We start from the raw sequence: 22,428 nt of genomic DNA on the forward strand, positions 1-22,428 counted from the left end.
GACCAAAAATTGGTTGCTTTATTAATCGTGACCAATTATGTCATATACCTTTGCTGCGGAAGCTCCAGGAGAATAATCCAGATTATTTTCGGAATTATCTCCGGATGAGGGATCCCTGCTTTCACCAACTCTTGGCATTGTTGACCCCCTATATTAATAAGTAGGATGCATGCATGAGGCTTTTATTTTATTTTTTGGTGGACTAATGATTTGATTTGGTATATATTCTATATTTTTGGATGCATAGAATGCACTTTTTGGTTAAGTTCTATTGGTAGATAGCATGTCTAATTTTATTTGTTTTTTTTTTAATGCACAATAAAAAAATACAATGTAAAATTAACAAGGAACACCAACATAATTGTATCTGTGATCTTAAAAACGACGGGATAATGGTGTTGTGGTAACTTGCCAAAAAAAAAACAAAAAAAACAAGCATAATAATATTATTGTTGATATCACTAGAAAATAAAAGCCTTTTAAAATACATTTGGCAGAAGATCAGTATCACCAGTAGGGATGAGCCGAACACCCCCCTGTTCGGTTCGCACCAGAACCTGCGAACAGACCTAAACTTTGTGTGAACTTAAGAACCCTATTAAAGTCTATGGGACTCGAACGTTCACAATCTAAAGTGCTCATTTTAAAGGGTAATATACAGGTTACTGTCCTAAAAAGTGTTTGGGGACCCGGGTCCTGCCCCAGGGGACATGGATCAATGCAAAAAAAAGTTTTAAAAACGGCAGTTTTTTCAGGAGCAGTGATTTTAATAATGATTAAAGGGAAACAATTAAAGTGTAATATTCCTTTAAATTTCGTAGCTGGGGGGTATCTATAGTATGCCTGTGAAGGGGCGCATGTTTCTGGTGCTTAGAACTGTCCCTGCACAAAGTGTCATTTGTGCAGGAAAAAAAGTCTTTTAAAATCACTTGCGGCTATTGTCGGGTCCCGTAATATAGAGAACACTCAATGAGTGTTCTCTGCATTAGCTGACAATTCATTTATTCATTGATAAAAAAATAAAAATAAATAAATAAATAAAAAGCGTGGGGGTTCCCTTAAATTTAATTACCAGGCCCTTCAGGTCTGACATGGATATTAAGGGGAACCCCGTGTCAAATTTAAAAACAAAATTGACGTGGGGGTCCCCCTAAATATCCATAACCAGACCCTCTGATGTAACGCAGGTTTCCGTTACATCAGAGGGGGCGGGGTCACCCATACGTCACTGGGGAACCCCTGGCTCCCTTCACCAGCGTCAGAGGGGGCGGGGTCAGGTGACGGGTGGCCCCGCCCTCCTAATATAAGAAACGTCAGCGCTGGGATCTCTGCAGTGTCTCCGGAGTGGAGACAGAAGAAGGATGTATGGACTGAGAGATCCCCCGTCGCTGGATATGATCATCCATCGCTGGACCCCGGAGACCCGTCGCGGGATAGCAAGAGTGGATTAGCACCGCTGGAATCTTTTTTTATTTTTTTTATTTTTTAATAAAGGAAATTTTTCAAAAGTGTGTTTGTCTTATTTAACCATTTTGACACTTTCTTTGTGAAATGGTAGGGGTACTTTTGTACCCCCTTACCATTTCAAACAGGGGGGGGCCGGGATCTGGGGGTCCCCTTGTTAAAGGGGGCTTCCAGATTCTGATAAGCCCCCCGCCCGCAGACCCTTACAACCAACGGCCAGGGTTGTGAGGATGAGGCCCTTGTCCTCATCAACATGGGGACAAGGTGCTTTGAGGGGTCACAGACCCCCAAAGCATCCTCCCAATGTTGAGGGTATGTGGCCTGGTACGGTTCAAGAGGGAGGGGGGCCGCTCTCTCGTCCCCCCCTCTTTTCCTGCGGCCTGCCAGGTTGCGTGCTCGGATAAAGGGTCTGACATGGATTTTTAGGGGGACCCCCACGTCAATTTTTTTTTAAAATTTGATGCAGGGTTCCCCTTAATATCCATATCAGACCTGAAGGGTCTGGTTATGGATATTTAGGGGGACCCCCACGTCAATTTTTTTTTTTTTTTTATCAATGAATGAATGAATTGTCGGCTAATGCAGAGAACACTCATTGAGTGTTCTCTGTATTACGGGACCCGACAATAGCCGCAAGTGATTTTAAAAGACTTTTTTTCCTGCACAAATGACACTTTGTGCAGGGACAGTTCTAAGCACCAGAAACATGCGCCCTTTCACAGGCATACTATAGATACCCCCCAGCTACGAAATTTAAAGGAATATTACACTTTTATTGTTTCACTTTAATCATTATTAAAATCACTGCTCCTGAAAAAACGGCAGTTTTTAAAACTTTTTTTTGCATTGATCCATGTCCCCTGGGGCAGGACCCAGGTCCCCAAACACTTTTTAGGACAGTAACCTGCATATTACCCTTTAAAATGAGCACTTTAGATTTCTACCATAGACTTGTATAGGGTGTTCCGGCTTTTCGAATTTGCTGCGAACAGCCCAAATTGTTCACTGTTCGCTGAACAGGCGAACAGGCAATGTTCGAGTCGAACATGAGTTCGACTCGAACTCGAAGCTCATCCCTAATCACCAGCAAAGCAGCTTCATTATTATCCCATTAAAGAAGAAGAGAATGTGTGCTGCATTGCATTGAGATTTCATAATTTGCTACGTCACTAATGTTAATTCTCCATCACGAATGCTAGTTTACAAGACCAACCTCGTCCTTGCTTTCAAGCATGCATGTTTGTACTTTGGACGTTTTTCCAACGGACTTATGTGCACATGCTCAGAAAATCCAACAACAGATGTTGTCCGTGGAAAATTTATAAACCTGCCATCCAACATTTGTCCACGGAAAGTTGGCCAAAAATTGTCTGATGGAGCATATATTGGCTGGATTTTCCGCCAACAGCCTGTCATCACACAATTACTGTTGGAAAATCCGATCATGAGGCTTTAGAGTTAGCATTTAGAAAAATATAGATATCCTAATACAATTCTGATCTTATCTTTATATTAATAAAATCTTTGAAAGGTAGTCTCCTGCTATGTTGGAAAATTGCCCAAATCAAATTTCACTCAGAACATGCATACTAGCACTCTGCAAGCACTGATAAATACTAGCAGCAAGCAGTAAATGACATATAGAGAAATAAATAATCCATTGGGTTTATAATAAGCAGCTTCTAGGTTCAACTCCAGTGGGAAATCATTAACTAAATATATTGTGGCTGTCTTTCTCCTTAGTAGAAAGGTTGAATATTTCAGATTCTAGCAAGGGAATTGATCTTAGAAAGAATACCACTGGAAATCAGGAAACTATTACACAAAGCATATAAAACAAGCAACTTCAAGGCTAAAGCAATGACAAGCTTGACAAGCTTTAGATTTTAATGATAAAAATTCTAAAACATAATAAGCTGGATTTACCGCATCTATATTAATAAGGTATAACAAAATCAGAATATTGTATTAGCTCTAAAGGAGGTGAAATTATAATACTTCCTTATAGGATTTATAGATAATGGCTGTGCCAGACCATGGTTAGTTGGTACTTAAGGCAAAAAAGGGCAACTGCACCACACTATTTTTCTTAGAAAATATGAATGCAGGTATACAATGCAGGATGTAAGTTGTTTGTGCAGCTACTGTATATTTCAAGATTTTTTTAATCCTAAACTATTGTTAATAAATAGTGATGGACGAACTTCCGGCGGGATGTTTCGCAAACGCGAAACGGGATCGCGGCCAAAAGTTTGCGAACCGCAAAGTTCGCGGCGGGCCCCATTGTCTTTAATGGAAGATGAACCTTAAAAACCTACAGGTTATATTTTCAGCCACAAAATCCTTACTAGCTGTGCACACATAGTCCCACCACATGGACACTGACATAAAAAAAGTATGAAGTGAATCTGGGATCGACAATGACAAGCATTCTTTTTTTATCTGTGAAATTTTGACAATTCAGGAGCGCATGAAGGCCATGGAGGAGAGGCAAGGTCAGAGCAGGCTATGAAGGGGGTGCAGGAGATGATCAGTGCCACAGTCAGGGCAGCGCAGTCCTGTGCCAGTGTCTCAGTGTGCCAACCTGTGCTTGAGCCCCTCCTTCTGCCCGGGCCTTGCCCTCACCTATGCAGGGCTCCACTGCGGTGTTCCGGAGGTGCCAGTCCAGTGCTGATCCTCAGCCATGGTGCTGCCACTGCCTGCTGATTGGCTTCTCCGCTGCTATCTCCCTCACTGACACCAGCACTGAGATAAAACACTGACACCAGCACCACGATAGAGACTGAGCACTGACACCAGCACCGAGATAGAGAGCACTGACACCAGCACCGAGATAGAGAGCACTGACACCACACCCACACCAAGATAGAGAGCACTGACACCACACCAGCACCGAGATAGAGAGAGAGCACTACCACTGACACCAGCACCGAGATAGAGAGAGAGCACTACCACTGACACCAGCACCGAGATAGAGAGAGAACACTGACACCAGCACCGTGATAGAAAGCACTGACACCACACCCGCATCGAGATAGAGAGTACTGACACCACACTAGCACCGAGATGGAGAGCACTGACACTAGCACCGAGATAGAGAGCACTGACACCAGCACCGTGATAGAGAGCACTGACACCAGCACTGTGATAGAGAGCACTGACACCAGCACCATGATAGAGAGCACTGACACCAGCACCGAGATATAGCGCAATGACACCAGCACTGTGATAGAGAGCACTGATACCAGCACTGAGATAGAGAGCACTGACACCAGCACCGAGATCTTGTGGGCACCCACTTGACATCACTAGACACGTCATCATCAACATCACCTTCCCTACCGCTATAATTAGAGATCTTGAAGTAGGCAGCAACACCGGGGACCAACCTCCTCCTTGGGCTGATCTGGGTACTGTCGTTTGTTGCTACCTCCTCTTCCTGATCCAATGCCAAGAGTGGCTGCGCATCGGCAATGTCTTGTGATGGATCGGAAAATAATTCCTGTGACTCAAGCGGAAGGTATATGGTGGTGGTGGTGTTGGTGGTAGTGTCTTTGGGGGTGCACACAGCAGAAAGTGAAGAAGAGGGTGCAGATCAAGAGGATGAGGAGGGTGCAGAAGAGTAAGGCTGAGTGAGCCACTCAACCAAGTCTGGTGTGTCCTTTGACATAATCGCACGCGCCTTCTGCAATTTGCCACTTTGGCTCAAGTCTGTTGCTCCTGCCCTACCCCTACCACCCCTGCGGAAGGGCCTGCCTCTTCCTCTGCCTGTGATTTTTTAAATGACCCTGTGACAAAATTGTCTAGAGAAGTGCAGTATGTATGTGGAAGAAGGTATATAACGCCTGCTTCAATCTGTCATTTTTGAGGGCCACTGGTCTATCGCACCAGTTATAATACTTTTTTGATTTGCGTTTGTCACTCTTTGTAGTATCGCTGCTGAGCCGCTCAGCAGTCACAATGCTGCACAGTGGAAATGCTTTCTATATGTGCAAGTATTTTATACGTGTATTACACCACTATATACTGCACACCAAATAGTACACCTATACCAGTCCTTAAAAGGACCTTTGTGGACCCAATAGTAGCTAGCTTGTAGCTAGTGAATTGCAGACTGTCCCAGCTCCAAAAACCAAACTGTCCCTCCCTACACTGAGAAACGACAGCTGCAGAATCGGTCAGCAGCACTGCATGCAGTGAACTGCTGCTTTCTATATTTGAAAGAAAGTATATTATACGTGTACAACCCTATAGACTGTATACCTATAAAAGGACCTTTGTGGACCTAGTAGCAAGTGATTTGCAGACTGTCCCTGCTCAGAACACCAAACTGTCCCTCAGTCCCTACACTGATAAAAGACAGCTGCAGAATCGGTCAGCAGTCAAGTATAATATACTTTGTATATTTGAAAGAAAGTATATTATACGTGTACAACCCTATATACTGTACACCTATACCAGTCCTTAAAAGGACCTTTGTGTACCTAGTAGCAAGTGATTTGCAGACTGTCCCTGCTCAGAACACCAAACTGTCCCTCAGTCCCTACACTGATAAAAGACAGCTGCAGAATCGGTCAGCAGTCAAGTATAATATACTTTGTATATTTGAAAGTAAGTATATTATACGTGTACAACCCTATATACTGTAAACCTATACCAGTCCTTAAAAGGACCTTTGTGGACCTAGCAGAAAGTGATTTGCAGACTGTCCCTGCTCAGAACACCAAACTGTCCCTCAGTCCCTACACTGATAAAAGACAGCTGCAGAATCGGTCAGCAGTCAAGTATAATATACTTTGTATATTTGAAAGAAAGTATATTATACGTGTACAACCCTATATACTGTACACCTATACCAGTCCTTAAAAGGACCTTTGTGGACCTAGTAGCTAGTGATTTGCAGACTGTCCCTCAGTCCCTACACTGACAAAAGACAGCTGCAGAATCAGTCAGCACTCAGCTCAGCAGTCAAGTATAATAGGCTTTCTATATTTGAAAGAAAGTATATTATACGTTTACAACCCTATATACTGTACACCTATACCAGTCCTTAAAAGGACCTTTGTGGACCTAATAGTAATAGCAAGTGATTAAACTGACTGTCCCTGCTCCTCACAGCGTCCTGTCCCTACACTGACAAAAGACCGCTGCAGAATCAGTCAGCAGTGCACTCAGCAATCACCAGCACAGCAGTGCACCAGAACCCTATATACTGTACACCTATACCAGTCCTTAAAAGGACCTTTGTGGACCTAGTAGCAAGTGATTTGCAGACTGTCCCTGCTCAGAACACCAAACTGTCCCCCAGTCCCTACACTGATAAAAGACAGCTGCAGAATCGGTCAGCCGTCAAGTATAATATACTTTGTATATTTGAAAGAAAGTATATTATACGTGTACAACCCTATATACTGTACACCTATACCAGTCCTTAAAAGGACCTTTGTGGACCTAGTAGATAGTGATTTGCAGACTGTCCCTCCAGAACACCAAAATGTCCCCCAGTCCCTACACTGACAAAAGACAGCTGCAGAATCAGTCAGCACTCAGCTCACCAGTCAAGTATAATAGGCTTTCTATATTTGAAAGAAAGTATTTTATATGTTAACAACCCTATATACTGTACACCTATACCAGTCCTTAAAAGGACCTTTGTGGACCTAATAGTAATAGCAAGTGATTAAACTGACTGTCCCTGCGGCACACAGCATCCTGTCCCTACACTGACAAAAGACAGCTGCAGAATCGGTCAGCAATGCACTCAGCAATCACCAGCACAGCAGTCAGCAGCAGTGCACCGAACCCTATATACTGTAGTACACCTATACCAGTCCTTAAAAGGACTTTTGTGGACCTAATAGCGAATGGTTTGTGTCACTACAGTCTCTCCCTGCTCCACACAGTGTCCTGTCCCTACACTGACATAAGACAGAATGTAAAATGGCCGCCAGATCAGGTCTATTTATAAGGTAGGGAGAATGTCCAAATGTCCATGTGCTGAAATGTCTCAATTGGCTGTCCTGTACCCCATGATGGATGTGTCATCATGGGTCAAAGTTCTTTCACAATGTAAACGCATATGTCTGCCGGGTGAACAACGCCAGAAGTCCGCCGGTTTGGTGAATCGCGAACGTGCAAAATTAGAAGCGAACCGACCGCCGGGCGAACCGACCACCGGGCGAACCACAAGGCCATCTCTATTAATAAATACATTATTTTCCCATTGTTGTATTTTTGTTGCTATAAAAGATCTACTTATTTTTTTTTTCTTTTGTTTTTACTTTTACACGTGCTTGTTTGCTCATTAAACAGGATATTGCATATATTGTTGGGTAACTAAGGGTTTCCTTTTAGCCAGTTGGTATCGGGTCTTGTATTATACATCAGGAAGTTAATGCTTACGCTGTGACAGTAACTGACCAATAACACATTTTTTTCTAGTTTATTGAACCATTAAAGTGCTTATTGTCAATGTGTGTTCAAACGCTTAGGACCCTACAGGCATACCCCAATTTTAAGTACACAATGGGGTTTATTTACTAAAGCTGCAAAGTGCAAAATCTGGCTCACTTCTGCATAGAAACCAATGAGCTTCCAGGCTCATTGGTTTCTATGCAGAAGTGAGCCTGATTTTGCACTTTCCAGCTTTAGTAAATAAACCCCATTGTGTATTTAAAAGTGGGGTATGCCTGTATTGTGTTTGAATGCACACATTGCAGCATGCTAACATGCATGTGTCCAGCCTCTCCACATTAAAAAAAAATAGCGCCTGTTCTTATCTCTGTGCTGCATTGCAGTGTGATTTGAAAAATAAGGCCTATTTTTCTTTGTGCTAATGTGTTGGTAGATACATAGAAGTCAATAGCAGTACATCAAAATATATTCTACATACATTTTAATGTGCTGGCAAAGGGTATTGATAAGCCTTTATCAATGACTGTTAACTCTATCCACTCCAAATCCTAATTTCAATAATGCATTAGAAAGAGTCAAAACACATTAATAATGCATGTACATTAATAATAATATCCATGCAACAATAATGCATGTACAAACAAGTACATTGACACAGAACAATTCACCTGCCTTACACTGCAAATAAGTGCCTGTATGCACTTGCATAGATCAAATGTGTCCATAGTTCCCACCAGAATGAGGTGCAGGAAATCTAAAATGCACTGTAGTTGTAATCTAAAGCGGGTGTCAATATTAAGTTATTGACACCCCAAACTAAGGTTGCAAATGCAGTGCGTTTGCCCACACCAGATCACATGGTGATGTGATCTGGTTGCAGTAAGTTTCCTAAGTAGTGTACTACTTTTGGTGTGATCTGATGTCATTTCAGCCAATTCAAAATAAATGGACTAAAATTGCACCACACAGAACTGCATGTGAAATCGCACAGGAATGCACAGTTCCTGTGCAATTACCAGTGTAAACCAACCCTTAATCATGTTTGTATCCTTTTGTTCAGTCTATCTGACTTGCTTACTAAAACCACAATGTGAAAATAAACAGCTTTATGATCAATAAGTATCTCCTAGTCAAAAAACTGTCTGCTCATAAAGGTATCAGAAGGATGGAAAGAACATACATATTTCTGTAACAGAACATATCCTTTGGGCTTTTCAGTTGAAGACAGTTTAAATGGATGCTTGATCAGACACTTCTAGGGACATAATCTGCTGCAGATAAAATAAAAGTTTAGTGCCTGATGATGCCTAAAGCCGCGTACACACGGGCGGACTGTATGGCCTACTTAGTCCGTCATACAATCCGGCGGACAGTCCGTCATACTTTCGAATGAACGGACTTGACCACACACGGATGCACAAACAGTCCGTCGAAAGCTTGCGCGATGACGTGTACAGCACGTACGACGGGACTAGAAATAGGAAGTCCAATACACAGCAATGCAACCTTTCGCCGTGTAAATCCTTTCTGAGCATGCGCCATTCTTAGTCCGTCGAACTAGCCTACTGACGAGCGGATTGTCCGCTGAAACCAAAGTATGACGGACAGAATTTAGAAAAATCCGAAATACTTAGTACGCCAGACTGCATGCTGAAAAAGTCAGCTGAAGCCCACACACGAGCAGACTGTCCGCTGAAATGTGTTTCGACGGACTAAGTAGGCCATACAGTCCGCCCGTGTGTACGCGGCTTAAGAAAGTCTGGATTAGGCAGTACAACCTTTTGAATCCCTATTTGAGGCAGAACAGCAGGGGAATCTATATGTCAAAGACAGTGATACCAGAAGTTGTAGAAAGAATTAATGCAAACTGTTTAAAAATGCATCTTCTAAAATAACTATTGAACCCTATGTTATTAAATGTTTTATGGACACACAGCAGTTTATTTTCTAAAACTGCAGAGTGCAAAATCTAGTGCAGCTTTGCAAAGAATCCAATAAACTTCCAGGTTTTTTTTTTTTTTTTGTCAAAGCCTAATTGAAGTTGAAGTTATAAGCTGTTTGGCTACTATGCACATCTGCAACATATTTTGCACGCTCCAGTTTTAGTAAATCAACCCCACAGTATATTAAAGAGGAGGGCCGGTTTAAAAAAAAAAAATTTTTTTTTAAGTCAGCAGCTGTAAACAATGTAGCTGCTGACTTTTAATAAGCACACTTACCTGTCCAGGGCGCCCGCGATGTCGGCCGCCCGAGGCTGACCCGTCCCTCAGTCTTGGGTCCAGGCGTTGCCATTTTGGCTAAGGGAAACAGGCAGTGGAACCTTGCGGCGTGCAGCTCTTTGTGAATGGGGTGCGCTGTGTTCTGGGACACACAGTTCCCAGAACACAGCGCGACCCATTACCCAGAAGACGCCGTACGGAGGAGAGAAGACAGAAGATCTCAGCGGAGGAGGAAGAGGTAGATTAGGATGATGTGCCTAGCAACAGGCCTTTCTGGTAAGTTAAAAAAAAATAATTTCATTTTTTTTTCAGATTTTTTTTCTAATTTTTAATGTATATATATATTTTTTTTCAGGGTGGCCCTCCACTTTAAGTAATATTATACATGATTGCTATAACCTGAGCAATCTCTTACTGCACCAAGTCTGGTAAAACAGAACTCTTCCATACTTCGCTTCTACTGCAGACTTTACAATATATACTTACCTTTTATACAGAAATCATTGGCCAGGTCAAATATTATGGGTCCTCTTCCACCTTCTCTTCTTTTGTCAGTAGGCAGATCCAGAATGCTGCAAAGAATGACATTGAGGTCATTGAACTTGGAAGAGGAGCATTGCTACATTGCTGGATTGATGAGTCTGTGGGAGACAGTGCCAGAGATTAGATGAGTATGGAAGCAGATGATGGATATATCTTTCCCCAAGTTGGAGATGGGCTTCATTTCCCATAATGATTATGTAGCGCTGGCTCCTGAAGAGCACGCACTATGTTTTTGAAATTTAATGTTACACCTGAACTGCAGTTTGGTTTGGGTATAATTATTCCAAATTTTGACCTTAGCATCAGTCTGACTGGATAGGGTGTTCAGCCTGGTCATAGAGGGCACTGTCTCTTCTGGCAGGCATGGAAACACAGTCTGGTTGGGTGCTTTAAGGTTACTTTCTCTCTGAGCCAGCCCAGTGGGAAGGTCATCTTTCTGTGCTTTCTGGGAGGGGGTACTTAAGATGCGGATGTCAAGTGGTTTGGGATTCCGGTCCAGAAGTATGTTCTGACTCCATGGGCCTGGTCCTCCTGACCATCCCCCAGGAAGGCTATGGGGTGCAAATCCACCCAACTTTATGCCTCGGGCTGGCTAGCCAGAGGCGAGGAAACTAGGGAAAGGATTCGGCGTTGGTCCAGTGCCGTCTCCGGTTGTGGAGAGGCCCAGCAACTTCGTAGCTATCCAGGGGAGGACTCTTCTGAAGAAGGCCAAGCACGGGTTGGTTTCTTAGTAAGAGCCTGGTAAGGCTGAAGGACCTAAGAGAATCCAGTCTCATGGGTATCACCAAACCGGCTGAAAGATACTGGTACCACACGGGTGTTCTACAAGTCCCTGTTTCCTACATGTTCTACAACCACGTCTGTGGCAGAGACTCATTTCTACATGTTCTACAACAAAGCCTGTGGCAGAGACTTATTTCTACATGTTCTACAACAAAGTCTGTGGCAGAGACTTGTTCCTGATTTAAGCACCCTGTTGGCTGCTAGGCCTTGTGAGAGAGGGACTATCCAACTAGAGTGAACATCCAGCTGTGAATGGCTATTCTCTGGATTTAGTCAAAGCAAGAAAGTTCTTTATTGTTGACTTTGATACTAAGAGTACCTGGACTTTTCTCCTAACCCTCTGATCCTATACTAAGAGACTGTTCGTTAACTACGTTTTTTCAAATAAAAATCCCTTTAAGCGGATTTGTTGTCAGTGTCACGTACCTGGTTGGAGAGCCCAAACGTGCAGGGAGCGGTGCCTCGTAAGCCTCCGGCTCGAGAGCCCCTGGAGGTGGAGACAGGGATTCAGGAGTCCGGAGGACACAAGTGCCAGGCCGGATAGCAGATAGCAGGCACAGCCGGAACAGGTAGCTGACTGGAACGGTAGGTGCAACTAGCGCTGGAAGCCGGACAGGAACTGCAGAAACAGCTGGCACAGGTAGTCAAGCAGGAACCACAGGAGTAGTTGGTGCTGGAATTCAGGAGGACAGGCAGGCGTGGTCAGAGGCGAGCCGGGTCGGCAACTATCGGACAGCAGAGGTACAGAGCAGAAGGCAGAAGCGTAGTCAATCAGGCAAAGGGTCGGAGGCAGGCGGCAAACAGACAAGGTCAAGGAACAGGCCGGGTACAGTATCAGGAACACACAGGAACTGGTAGCAGAAGTCTCAGGAACGCTGTAGACAGGACAGCACCGTGGAGCAGAAGCTGATCCCTTAAATAGCCTGTTGGGCGCCAGGAACGGTCGCACGGGACGTTTGCGTACCCCCGCGGGTGACCGTGCTCCCGTTCGTGACCCCGCGTACCCGCGTACGCCCGATCGGGTTATCGCGCCTGTTAGGGACTACATGCACTCGCGTGCGTTCGTTTGTGCCAACCCGCATCCGAGGGCACCGACGATCCTCTTGTACAGGAAACCTGCGGGTAAGTCTCCTATGTACGATCGGGATGGTGGAACGATCGTGACAGTCAGTCTCTAAAGTTTCTGGGCCATCTACCACGGGAAACCCCTAGACGTAAATCGAGGCGAAGAAGGTAACGGTAAGCCCAATTAAACCAGCAGCTCCTTCAGGGGTTTGTGCTACATGTGGGGGCTCGCAGTCCAGGATTTACCGTTACCCCTCGAAAGAAAGAACTGTGCACATGGTGAATACAGGACAGAGGGTTGTGTTTTTTTGACTGTGCCATTTTGTGAAATGATGGACATCCACTGTTGGTGCGTAAGCGTGGGAGGAGCCTGGAAAAAGCCAGCGAGTTGCGCAGCCAAAATGAACCATTGGGAGGAGTCTAGCCTGTTTAGTTTCCCTGCACAAGGCACCGCGTGAGTGTGTTGCGGGAGAGGAAGAAGCAGGTTGTTTTTACTGGACGCGGAGAAAAGAGACTTTTAACACAAAAATGTTCCGAGCTCCAGGAATGCCAACCAGTATGGGACCCCGTATGCCATCAGGAGACGGTCTTATGGGTGTGACACTCCCGGGAGCTACTTTGACTGATGCAGGGATTCGCCTGGCCCCTCAAGGGTGGTTCATCCTGTACGCATTGGGAGATGTTGAGGCCCTGGGGATGCTGTGTGGAAGGTGTGAGGGACTGTTCGTGAACCCCCGGCCATTTGTCTGCTGTCCCCCCTGTGGGGAATACTTCTTTAAAGTGGAACAGTCAATAGCGCTACCGAGGGCCTACCGTGTGGATTGGGCCACGGGCGGGACAACCGAGGAGTCGGCCATCTTTACTCCTTCAGTGAGGCCTTCCACAGAGGTGATACCTGTTGCTGCTGACATCCCTGAGGGAGATGTCGTCACTTCTATGACTGCCACTGCTGGAGAGACCACTCTGGAGCAGATGGACACTACTTAATCCACCATTACCGAAGTCACCATGCCTGCTTTGGAGAAAGTGAGGCGTATAAAATCTTCCCAGAATCGCAACGGAAGACCACTACCGAGTCCGGATGGACCCAATCGGTGGAAGAAGTTTGCTTCGGGGAAAGCTACACAGACTGTGAGTAAAATTGTAGTGAACTATTTACCGGCAGAGGAGTACCGTGACTCAGAGTTAGAGTCCTTGTCAGATACGGGAGACAATTACATTTTTGAGACACTGTCCCAGGAGTTGTTATGGGCTGGAGGGGATGATGTAGCCGCCACTTGTACAGATGTTTCGGGCTGGTTATCCCTTACTTTAGGGGGTAGAATGTCGAGTGCAGGAAACCCCATCACGGTGAATGTGACTTTGCCCAAACCCATGAATTTGCCCACACTTCAGAAGGACTCTACCGCGCTGGTGCAAAGGTCCCCACACCTCCTGTATACCTTCCGGGGAGGGAAGTGCCAGCACACTGCCAAGGCTTGCAAGGTCACAGCGGTTCCTTAACAAAAGAGTAGCCACTGAATATGGACTGGAATTCTCATATGTCCCGAGGGAAATTATGGATGTAATTGAGGAGAACCACTAGGCATGGTACGAGGACGATGTTTGGACCTATTTAAAAGTACCAAAGCCGCTTCGCAAGAAGGCCTTTTCGCCGAAACTGTATGAAAGTGTTGTCCGATATCTACAACACTGGAGTTACGGTCGGCACATTTATGAGGACAAAGTTGTTATTTTCCAACCGGACAAAGATAGTGCCATATATTTTATTATCACTGTGGATGCACAGGACAAAGACTTAACTTTACCAGACCGCGTTTCCATTGGTAGGAGAGAGGCTACCGGAACTGTGTTTTTTCTGGACTTAAAAAGAGTTTTAATTTTTTCCCTGATTTCCTGAAAAAGAGAGAAAAAAAAAAAAAAAGCAGGAACTGTGGGGTAGTTAGACAAGGTCAGCTCAACAGAACGCCGTATCAAGGTTACCTTATGGGTCACAGTACCTGATTTAGGGAAAGACTGCACTTCAACTACTCTGACCACTAGGTGACATGAGTCGGCACAAATAGTACTGATTTTACCTGTTAAAAAAAAGGTTTTAAAGTTTAGGAGAGAGGGCTCCATTGAGACTGGGATGGAACCCTGCCTTCTAATAAGTTTGTGGTTTAGGTAGATAGGTTTTGGGCTGCATTGTATGTGTATGGTAATTCTGTGTTACTAAACAATGTTTTAATAATGTTTAAAGTTTTATTGTTCTTCCCTTTTCACCATTCCTACCCCAAGGTTCAGGTACTCAAGTTTTTCTATGTTTAGGAACTATTTTTTTTTACCTAGATGATGGGGACATCATCTAAATCACCAGGGGAAGTGTGTAGCACTGGCTCCTAAAGAGCACGTGCTTTGTTTTGGAAATTTAATGTTACACCTGAAATGCAGATTGGCACTGAGGTCATTGAACTTGGAAGAGGAGCATTGCTACATTGCTGGATTGATGAGTCTGTGGGAGACACTGCCAGAGATTAGATGAGTATGGAAGCAGATGATGGGTATATCTTTCCCCAAGCTGGAGATGGGCTTCATTTCCCATAATGATTATGCAGCGCTGGCTCCTGAAGAGCACGCACTATGTTTTTGAAATTTAATGTTACACCTGAACTGCAGTTTGGTTTGGGTATAATTATTCCAAATTTTGACCTCAGCATCAGTCTGACTGGACTCTAGGGTGTTCAGTCTGGCCATATGGGGCACTGTCTCTTCTGGCAGGCATGGAAACACAGTCTGGTAGGGTGCTTTAAAGTTACTTTCTCTCTGAGCCAGCCCAGTGGGAAGGTCATCTTGCTGTGCTTTCTGGGAGGGGGTAATTAAGATGTGGATGTCATGCGGTTTGGGGTTCCGATCCAGAAGTATGTTCTGACTCTTCAGAAGAAGGCCACGCACGGGTTGGTTTCTTAGTAAGAGCCTGGTAAGGCTGAAGGACCTAAGTGAATCCAGTCTCATGGGTATCGCCGAACCGGCTGAAAGATACTGGTACCACACGAGTGCTCTACAAGTCCTAGTTGCCTACATGTTCTACAACTACGGCTGTGGCAGAGACTCATTTCTACATGTTCTACAACAAAGTCTGTGGCAGAGACTTATTTCTACATGTTCTACAACAAAGTCTGTGGCAGAGACTTGTTCCTGATTTAAGCACCCTGTTTGCTGCTAGGCTTTGTGAGAGAGGGACTATCCAAATAGAGTGAACATCCAGCTGTGAATGGCTATTCTCTGTATCTAGTCAAAGCAAGAAAGTGCTTTATTGTTGACTTAGATACTAAGAGTACCTGAACTTTTCTCCTAACCCTCTGATCCTATACTAAGAGATTGTTCGTTAACTACATTTTTTCAAATAAAAATCCCTTTCAGCGGATTTGTCGTCAGTCTCTAAAGTTTCTGGGCCATCTACCATGGGAAACCCCTAGACATAAATCGAGGCGAAGAAGGTAACGGTAAGCCCAATTAAACCAGCAGCTCCTTCGGGGGTTAGTGCTACAATTAGATATGACAGGGATATGCAATTAGCGGACCTCCAGGTGTTGCAAAACTACAACTCCCATCATGCCTCTGCCTCTGGGTGTCATGCTTGTGGTTGTCAGAGTCTTGCTATGCCTCATGGGACTTGTAGTTCTGCAACAGCTGGAGGTCCGCTAATTGCATATCCCTGAGATATGAGCTGTTGAGCAAATTTGAAGTATAAACATATTGCTGAATGTTACTGATTTCCCTTAAAGACTGTGTGTAATCGTTCTCAATCTATATTTAAAATGATTTTACCATACAGAATCTAAGTACAAAGGAGGCAAAATCATATCAAAAATGCAAAGTGCTCAGATATAAAAGTGTATGTGGTTCACACCCCACGAAAACCATAACACATACAGTATATGATTTGATCAAAGGTTGTATGTCTCAGAGCAGAGGAAAACAAAGTCTTACTTTGGAAGTTTACAGTCAGGGTGTCCAAGCCGAGGTGTCCTCCCACACACCAATAGACAAACGGTCATGAAGAAAAAGAAGCAGGTGGCAACTCCATAACATCAAGCATATTTATTGTAAAGTCTTCACAGTGAATACAGTCAGCAGCAGACTAGATTTGTCGATAAGCTTTGTTCACAGCACACATATATGTTGAAAAGCATGAACATTTATATATAAAAGACTATCACATGACTACTGCTCTGCTCCAATCAACAATGTGTTCAATTGAAATCAGGTGATTGGTTACAAGTTGTCAACACATGTGAATATGACAAGAGAGAAGCAAAGAGTCTAGCTATAATACAACACATGAGATACAAAACATACAAAGACTATCTTGACATGTGAGAAAATATATATATTAAACGCTCTATAAAAGAATCTTTAATGAAAAATATATAAATTAAAAAAATTCATAAGATGTGAAATATAAAGACTATGCATAAAAGATAGTACACATGCAAAGTATATCACAAGCGATGGACATAGTACAATGCCCATAACTCCAGGACTTTTTTTAAAGTTATTTCTTAAAAAGGTCCACATCATAGCGGTGGTTCATTCCTGCAGGTACCCTTCTCTGTAGGTGGAAAATCCACCAGACTTCATGTGAAAAAATGCATGGTGGATGTCCCCCCCACATGAGGATAATTTAACTCTTTCTAAGCCTGAGTACAAAGAGGATGCCGTTATGTTCATACTTGAAGTGCTTAGACACATTGGATAAGCCTTTGTCAGTACTGTAAGATGCACCATTAAATGTTCACTGATTCGAGTTCTCAGTGGTCTCATGGTGCAACCCATATTTTGTTTGTTACATTTAGCGCATTCCACAACGTATAAAACATTGCTAGTGCCACAGTTGATATATTCACAAATCGTGAATTCTCATCCTGTGGCACATGAACCTACTGTCTTGTGATGTCTAGAGTGTCTAGTAATAGTATTAGTAAGAGTTCCGATGACAGGAAAACAAGTTCAGTCACTTTTGTACCTGCCTTCTCATTGAAATTCAATAAAATTAAAAATATTATAACATCTTAATTTTCCCAAAAATTGTGGCAACAAATGAGATCTGCAAAGTACTCACAATGCCTCGTAGAAAATACCTTGGGGTGTCTACTTTCCAAAAAGTGATCATGGGGGGGGCTCTTGACATTTCAGGACCTCCAAAACTGTGATAGGAAGGGAAATAAGAAATGTACGCACTTAGAAGTCAGTGATTGGTTTCCAGGGTCCTGTACATGGCTAGACAGCCAAAAAGTCTCTTACATGTGATATCCCCATACTCAGGAGATGCAACAGAATGTATTTTGATAGGTAATTCCACGTATACCCATGGCATGTGTGAACAATGTATCATTTAGTGACAACTTTGTGTACAAAAAATAATAATTTAATTTTCCCGAAACGTGTGGCAAAACATAAAATATTTAATGGACTCAACATGTCTCTCAGAAAATAGCTTGGAGTGTCTACTTTCCAAACCGGGGTCATTTGGGGGGGGGGGGGGGTTGTGCTATCTTGACATTTCAGGGCCTTCAAAACTGTTACCGGTATATCACAGTGAGGAAGTGAAATGAGCAATTTACACCCTTTGAAATCCTAAAGGTGGTGATTGGTTTTTGCCACCCGCATGCAACTAGGCTCCCAAAAAGATGTATGCATGTAGTATCCCCATACTCAGGAGAAGCAGCAGAATGTATTTTGGGGTGTTTTTTCAGCATTTTTTAATAATTTGTGACAAAAAAAAAATATTCAATGGACTTAACATGCCTCTCAACAAATTCCTTGGGGTGTCTACTTTCCAAAAATAGGTAATTTGAGGGGAGGGGGGGAGAGTTGTACTGCCCTGCCATTTCAAGACCTCAAGAAATGAGATAGGCAGTCATAAACTAAATTTGTAAATTCTAAAGTTCGTAAATTCAAAAATTTGAAAATAGGAATGAAAATCTGAAAATTCTAAAACCCGAAAATTTGAAAATCCGAAATAATAACGAACTAATAATAACAACTATTACTAACTATTAAATTATATGTATTGGCGTTTCCTTTCAAATTTGGCTGTTAGTGAAAATAACGAAAATAAATTTATTCAAAGTTACAAATTATCCAAAATAATCAATGTCACATCTAAATGAATGGAAACCCCTCAGAGGACCGAAAGATTCATTGAAGGTGCTTGGAGGAGATAGAAAAATCAGGTAGAGATGGATAAAAGGCCTGCAGTGTGGACATACTAGCTGATTCGGCAGATTGAAGATTGAAGACCGGGTAGAAACTACTTACATAAAAATGGTTAAAAACAAAACAAAAATACAGAGCTTAATTGTCTTAAAGTGTTGGAGGAAAAGCTGGAGGACTTTTGTGTGGAAATAGCAGGGGAGTAACCTGTAAGAATCTCCCTGACTAAAAGATATATTTGGTCACCAGCAAGAGAGATGCTTGAAGTAAACTAATGAGGAAGGACTGTTTTTCAGTTTACAGTTATTGCTGTATCTTGGTTGCAGAGACTGCTCTCTGGACTGTTTGCACTTGCTCCTCCAGAAGTTTCAAATATATATACAGAGCAGATATATTGACACAGGCCCAAGTCTATATTTGCTTCCTATATCTGCTTTGCCAGCTATTGCTTATTTGCATAACTATTTACCAGCCAAATTACTGAATGCAATGTGAACTGTGCCTCTGAAGGTATTTGAACAATAATTTGAATAATAACTTAACCAACATATACAAACTACTTTTCATCTTCACCTCCATCCCTGTTCCCACTCCAGCCTGCATTACTACTTACATACTTACCTGCAGATCCCTGTATATTTCTTTGCATATCTACTGAAAAATTTTCTCAATTTTTTTCCTGCAAATTCATCCTATATTTGCCATGTATTAATTTAGAAAACTGGGGAATAAAAAAACATGAATGGGGGAAGTTAAAAGATCAGCAGTTGAATAAAGTATAGAGCCCCAATAACAGAATATAACAGGTGTTACATAAATAAGTAGCATAGTGAGCGATAGGGGGAAGATGGACCGGTAGGGGAGAAGACACACTCAGGGGCACATGGGGGTCTGGCGATGCCTGCCTGTGCCCTCAGAACCATTTCTGAATTTGATCTGGGGATTCATGCAGACATACTAAAATCCCCAAGGGATGCCCTGACTGGCTGGACGCTTACAATTTGGGGCAAAAGCTGGGTAGACCATATCATTGATATTCAATCGAGGGGGGTTGGGAAGGGGGACGGGGGGGGGGGGGGGGGGGTTTATATGAAGAAGTCTATTGAGGATAGATTAGAGTGTTATGTATTGTTGAATTTTGCATTGTTAGTTGAATGGATCATCTCTGGAAAACTGGAAGAATTTTATCTCCCTCCCATGATTAAAGGTCTTTTGTTGCTTATGTTCCACCCTTTAGAGAGATGGTGCCCTTGAAGATAGTGACTTATAATGTTATGCCGCGTACACACAACTGTTTTTTCTGTCAGAATAATCTCTGAGGTTTTTTTTTGTCTGAGTTTCGATGGAGTTCTGCTGAAACGGACTTGCCTACACATGATCACACCAAAGTCCGATCATTTAGAACTCGGTGACGTACAACATGTACGATGGGACTAGAAAAAGGAAGTTCAATATCCAGTAGCCAATAGCTGCCCTTGCGTTGTTTTTGGTTAATCAGAACAGCATACAGATGCATGGTTTTCCCGCTTGGAATTGATTCCGTTGGAAAGATTTAAGATATGTTCTATTTCTAGGTCCGTCTGAATTTTTGAAAAAAAGTCTGCTGAAGCGCACACATACGGAATATCCGATGAAATGATTCCGTCTGACTTTTTCTGCCGGAAAGTCCAACCGTGTGTACACGGTATTAGAGGTTTAAATAGCCCTAGTAAACGGTATCAAATACTGCAGGAATTGAAAAGCTGGTCATCAAATGTTGTCTTTTTGCAAGAGACTCATTTTAAATGGTCATCCAGGGTTGGACTGAATTCTAAAAATTTTCCAGTTTGATTCCATGGATACTTTCCTAATAAGAGATCTAAAGAAATAGCAATAGGTTTTGATAGGAACACACCATTTAATTTAAAAGCAATGGAGTCTGATTCTGAAGGAAGGTACCCGTTTATTAAGGGTTCACTGTTCAATATTGAATAGACATTAGTTAACATTTACTGTCCCAACATCCACACTTGTCTTTTTTTGAGAAAAGTAATGAATAAGTTAGGAAACTTTAAAAAGAGGGTAAAGTGATTATGGCAGGAGACTTCAATTTCGTGCTCGACCCAACCCCCGATACCCAACCTTTCTCTTTACACTCAGAGGGGAAATATCTCAAGGCAATTAAACAAAAATTGCATCAACAGCAGCTTGTGGAGGCCTGAAGAATGTTGCACCCTAGGAGAAGAAACTTTACATATTATTCTCAGGTACATTCCTCTTATTTGAGAATAGATTGTTTTTTAAGATCATCAGCTTCTAGAGAGACTAATAAAGGTAGAAGTGAAATCTATCAACCTTTCGGATCATGCCCTGGTTATGGTCAGCTTGGATTTAAAGGATAGGCAATGATCCTGGAGGTTGGATGAATCACTCCTATATGACCGTGGTATAGTGGAGGACTTGGAAATGCCTCTTCCCATCACCCCCCATGTCTGCTGGGAAACACGCGGGTCCCAGAGATAGCAGGAACCATCCAAATTGCACAGCGTGACTCACGCATATGCAGTAGGGAACTGGGAAGTGAAGTCGCAAGGATTCATTTCCTATTACCGAAGATGGAGGTGGCAGCACCCGATTGCTGAGCGACAAATTGTCTTTGAGTACCGACATCACGGGCACCCTGGACAGGTAAGTGTCCATATTTTAAAAGTCAGCAGCTGCAGTATTTGTAGAGAGAATAATGTAGAGAATATTGCGCCAACCATATTGTGGGAGACCCATAAAGTATTTATAAGAGGGAGATTAATAGCAGAGGGCCAAGAGAAAATAAATTTGGATAGCACAAAAACAGTCTCTCCTACAAGAAATCCAGGATTTGGGATAAATACACAAAAGTTTAAATGGTAATGGTAGAACTAACAAGAAAACAAGAGGCACTGAGGGATTTGATGGAGCAAGATACCAAACAAGCATTTATTAGAACAGCTAAAAGGCAGTACAAAGTTGGCAACAGATCTGGGAGATTGTTGGCAGGGGTAATTAAACCTAGAAGGAACACAAATTTTATTGCGAAAATGAAAGATAAAAAGGGTGAGATGAAACATTCTACTAGGGATATTAGTAAAACATTCCTGGAGTACTATCAATCATTATATAAAGTAAATGATATCCAAAATTGTGTTGAAAATTGTGTTGTCTATTTTGTTAGACAAAATAGAAGAAACAAAATAGAACAGAACTTATGGAAGATAAAGCTATCAGAAGAGGACTTAAGTAAATTAGAAAGGGATATTTCCAAGGAAGAAATTGAGCAGACAATTAGAAAAAGTAAGGTCGGTAAAAGCCCATGCCCAGATGGGTATACATCCTTATACTGTAAAACATTTTTAGGTATCCTGACTCCCTTTTATCATCTATACATGAACTCCATTGGGGAAGGCCTGAAGATTCATGAAGAACCTCTCGGGGCCTATATATCACTCTTAGCTAAGGAAGGGAAGGATCCAACACTGTGTTCTAGCTTTAGGCTAATATCCCTGATTAATGATGATGTTAAAATTTATGCAAGGATTTTGGCCGAAAGACTGAAACTATATATGCCAGATTGTATTGAGAAAGATCAAGCAGGACTTTATGTTGCAGACACGATATAAACTTGGCATATGCCTGCAAATGCTTAGGTAGATAGAGGCTTTGTACTCTAACCCTACAGCCAAAAACCAGGTAAATGTAACCCTGTCAGAGACCTGTTAATTGAGTCTTC

The sequence above is a fragment of the Lithobates pipiens genome, unplaced genomic scaffold (genome assembly GCF_037356315.1).
Source record: "Lithobates pipiens isolate NorthernLeopardFrog02 unplaced genomic scaffold, aLitPip1_a1.2 Scaffold_22, whole genome shotgun sequence".
Lineage (NCBI taxonomy): Eukaryota > Metazoa > Chordata > Amphibia > Anura > Ranidae > Lithobates > Lithobates pipiens.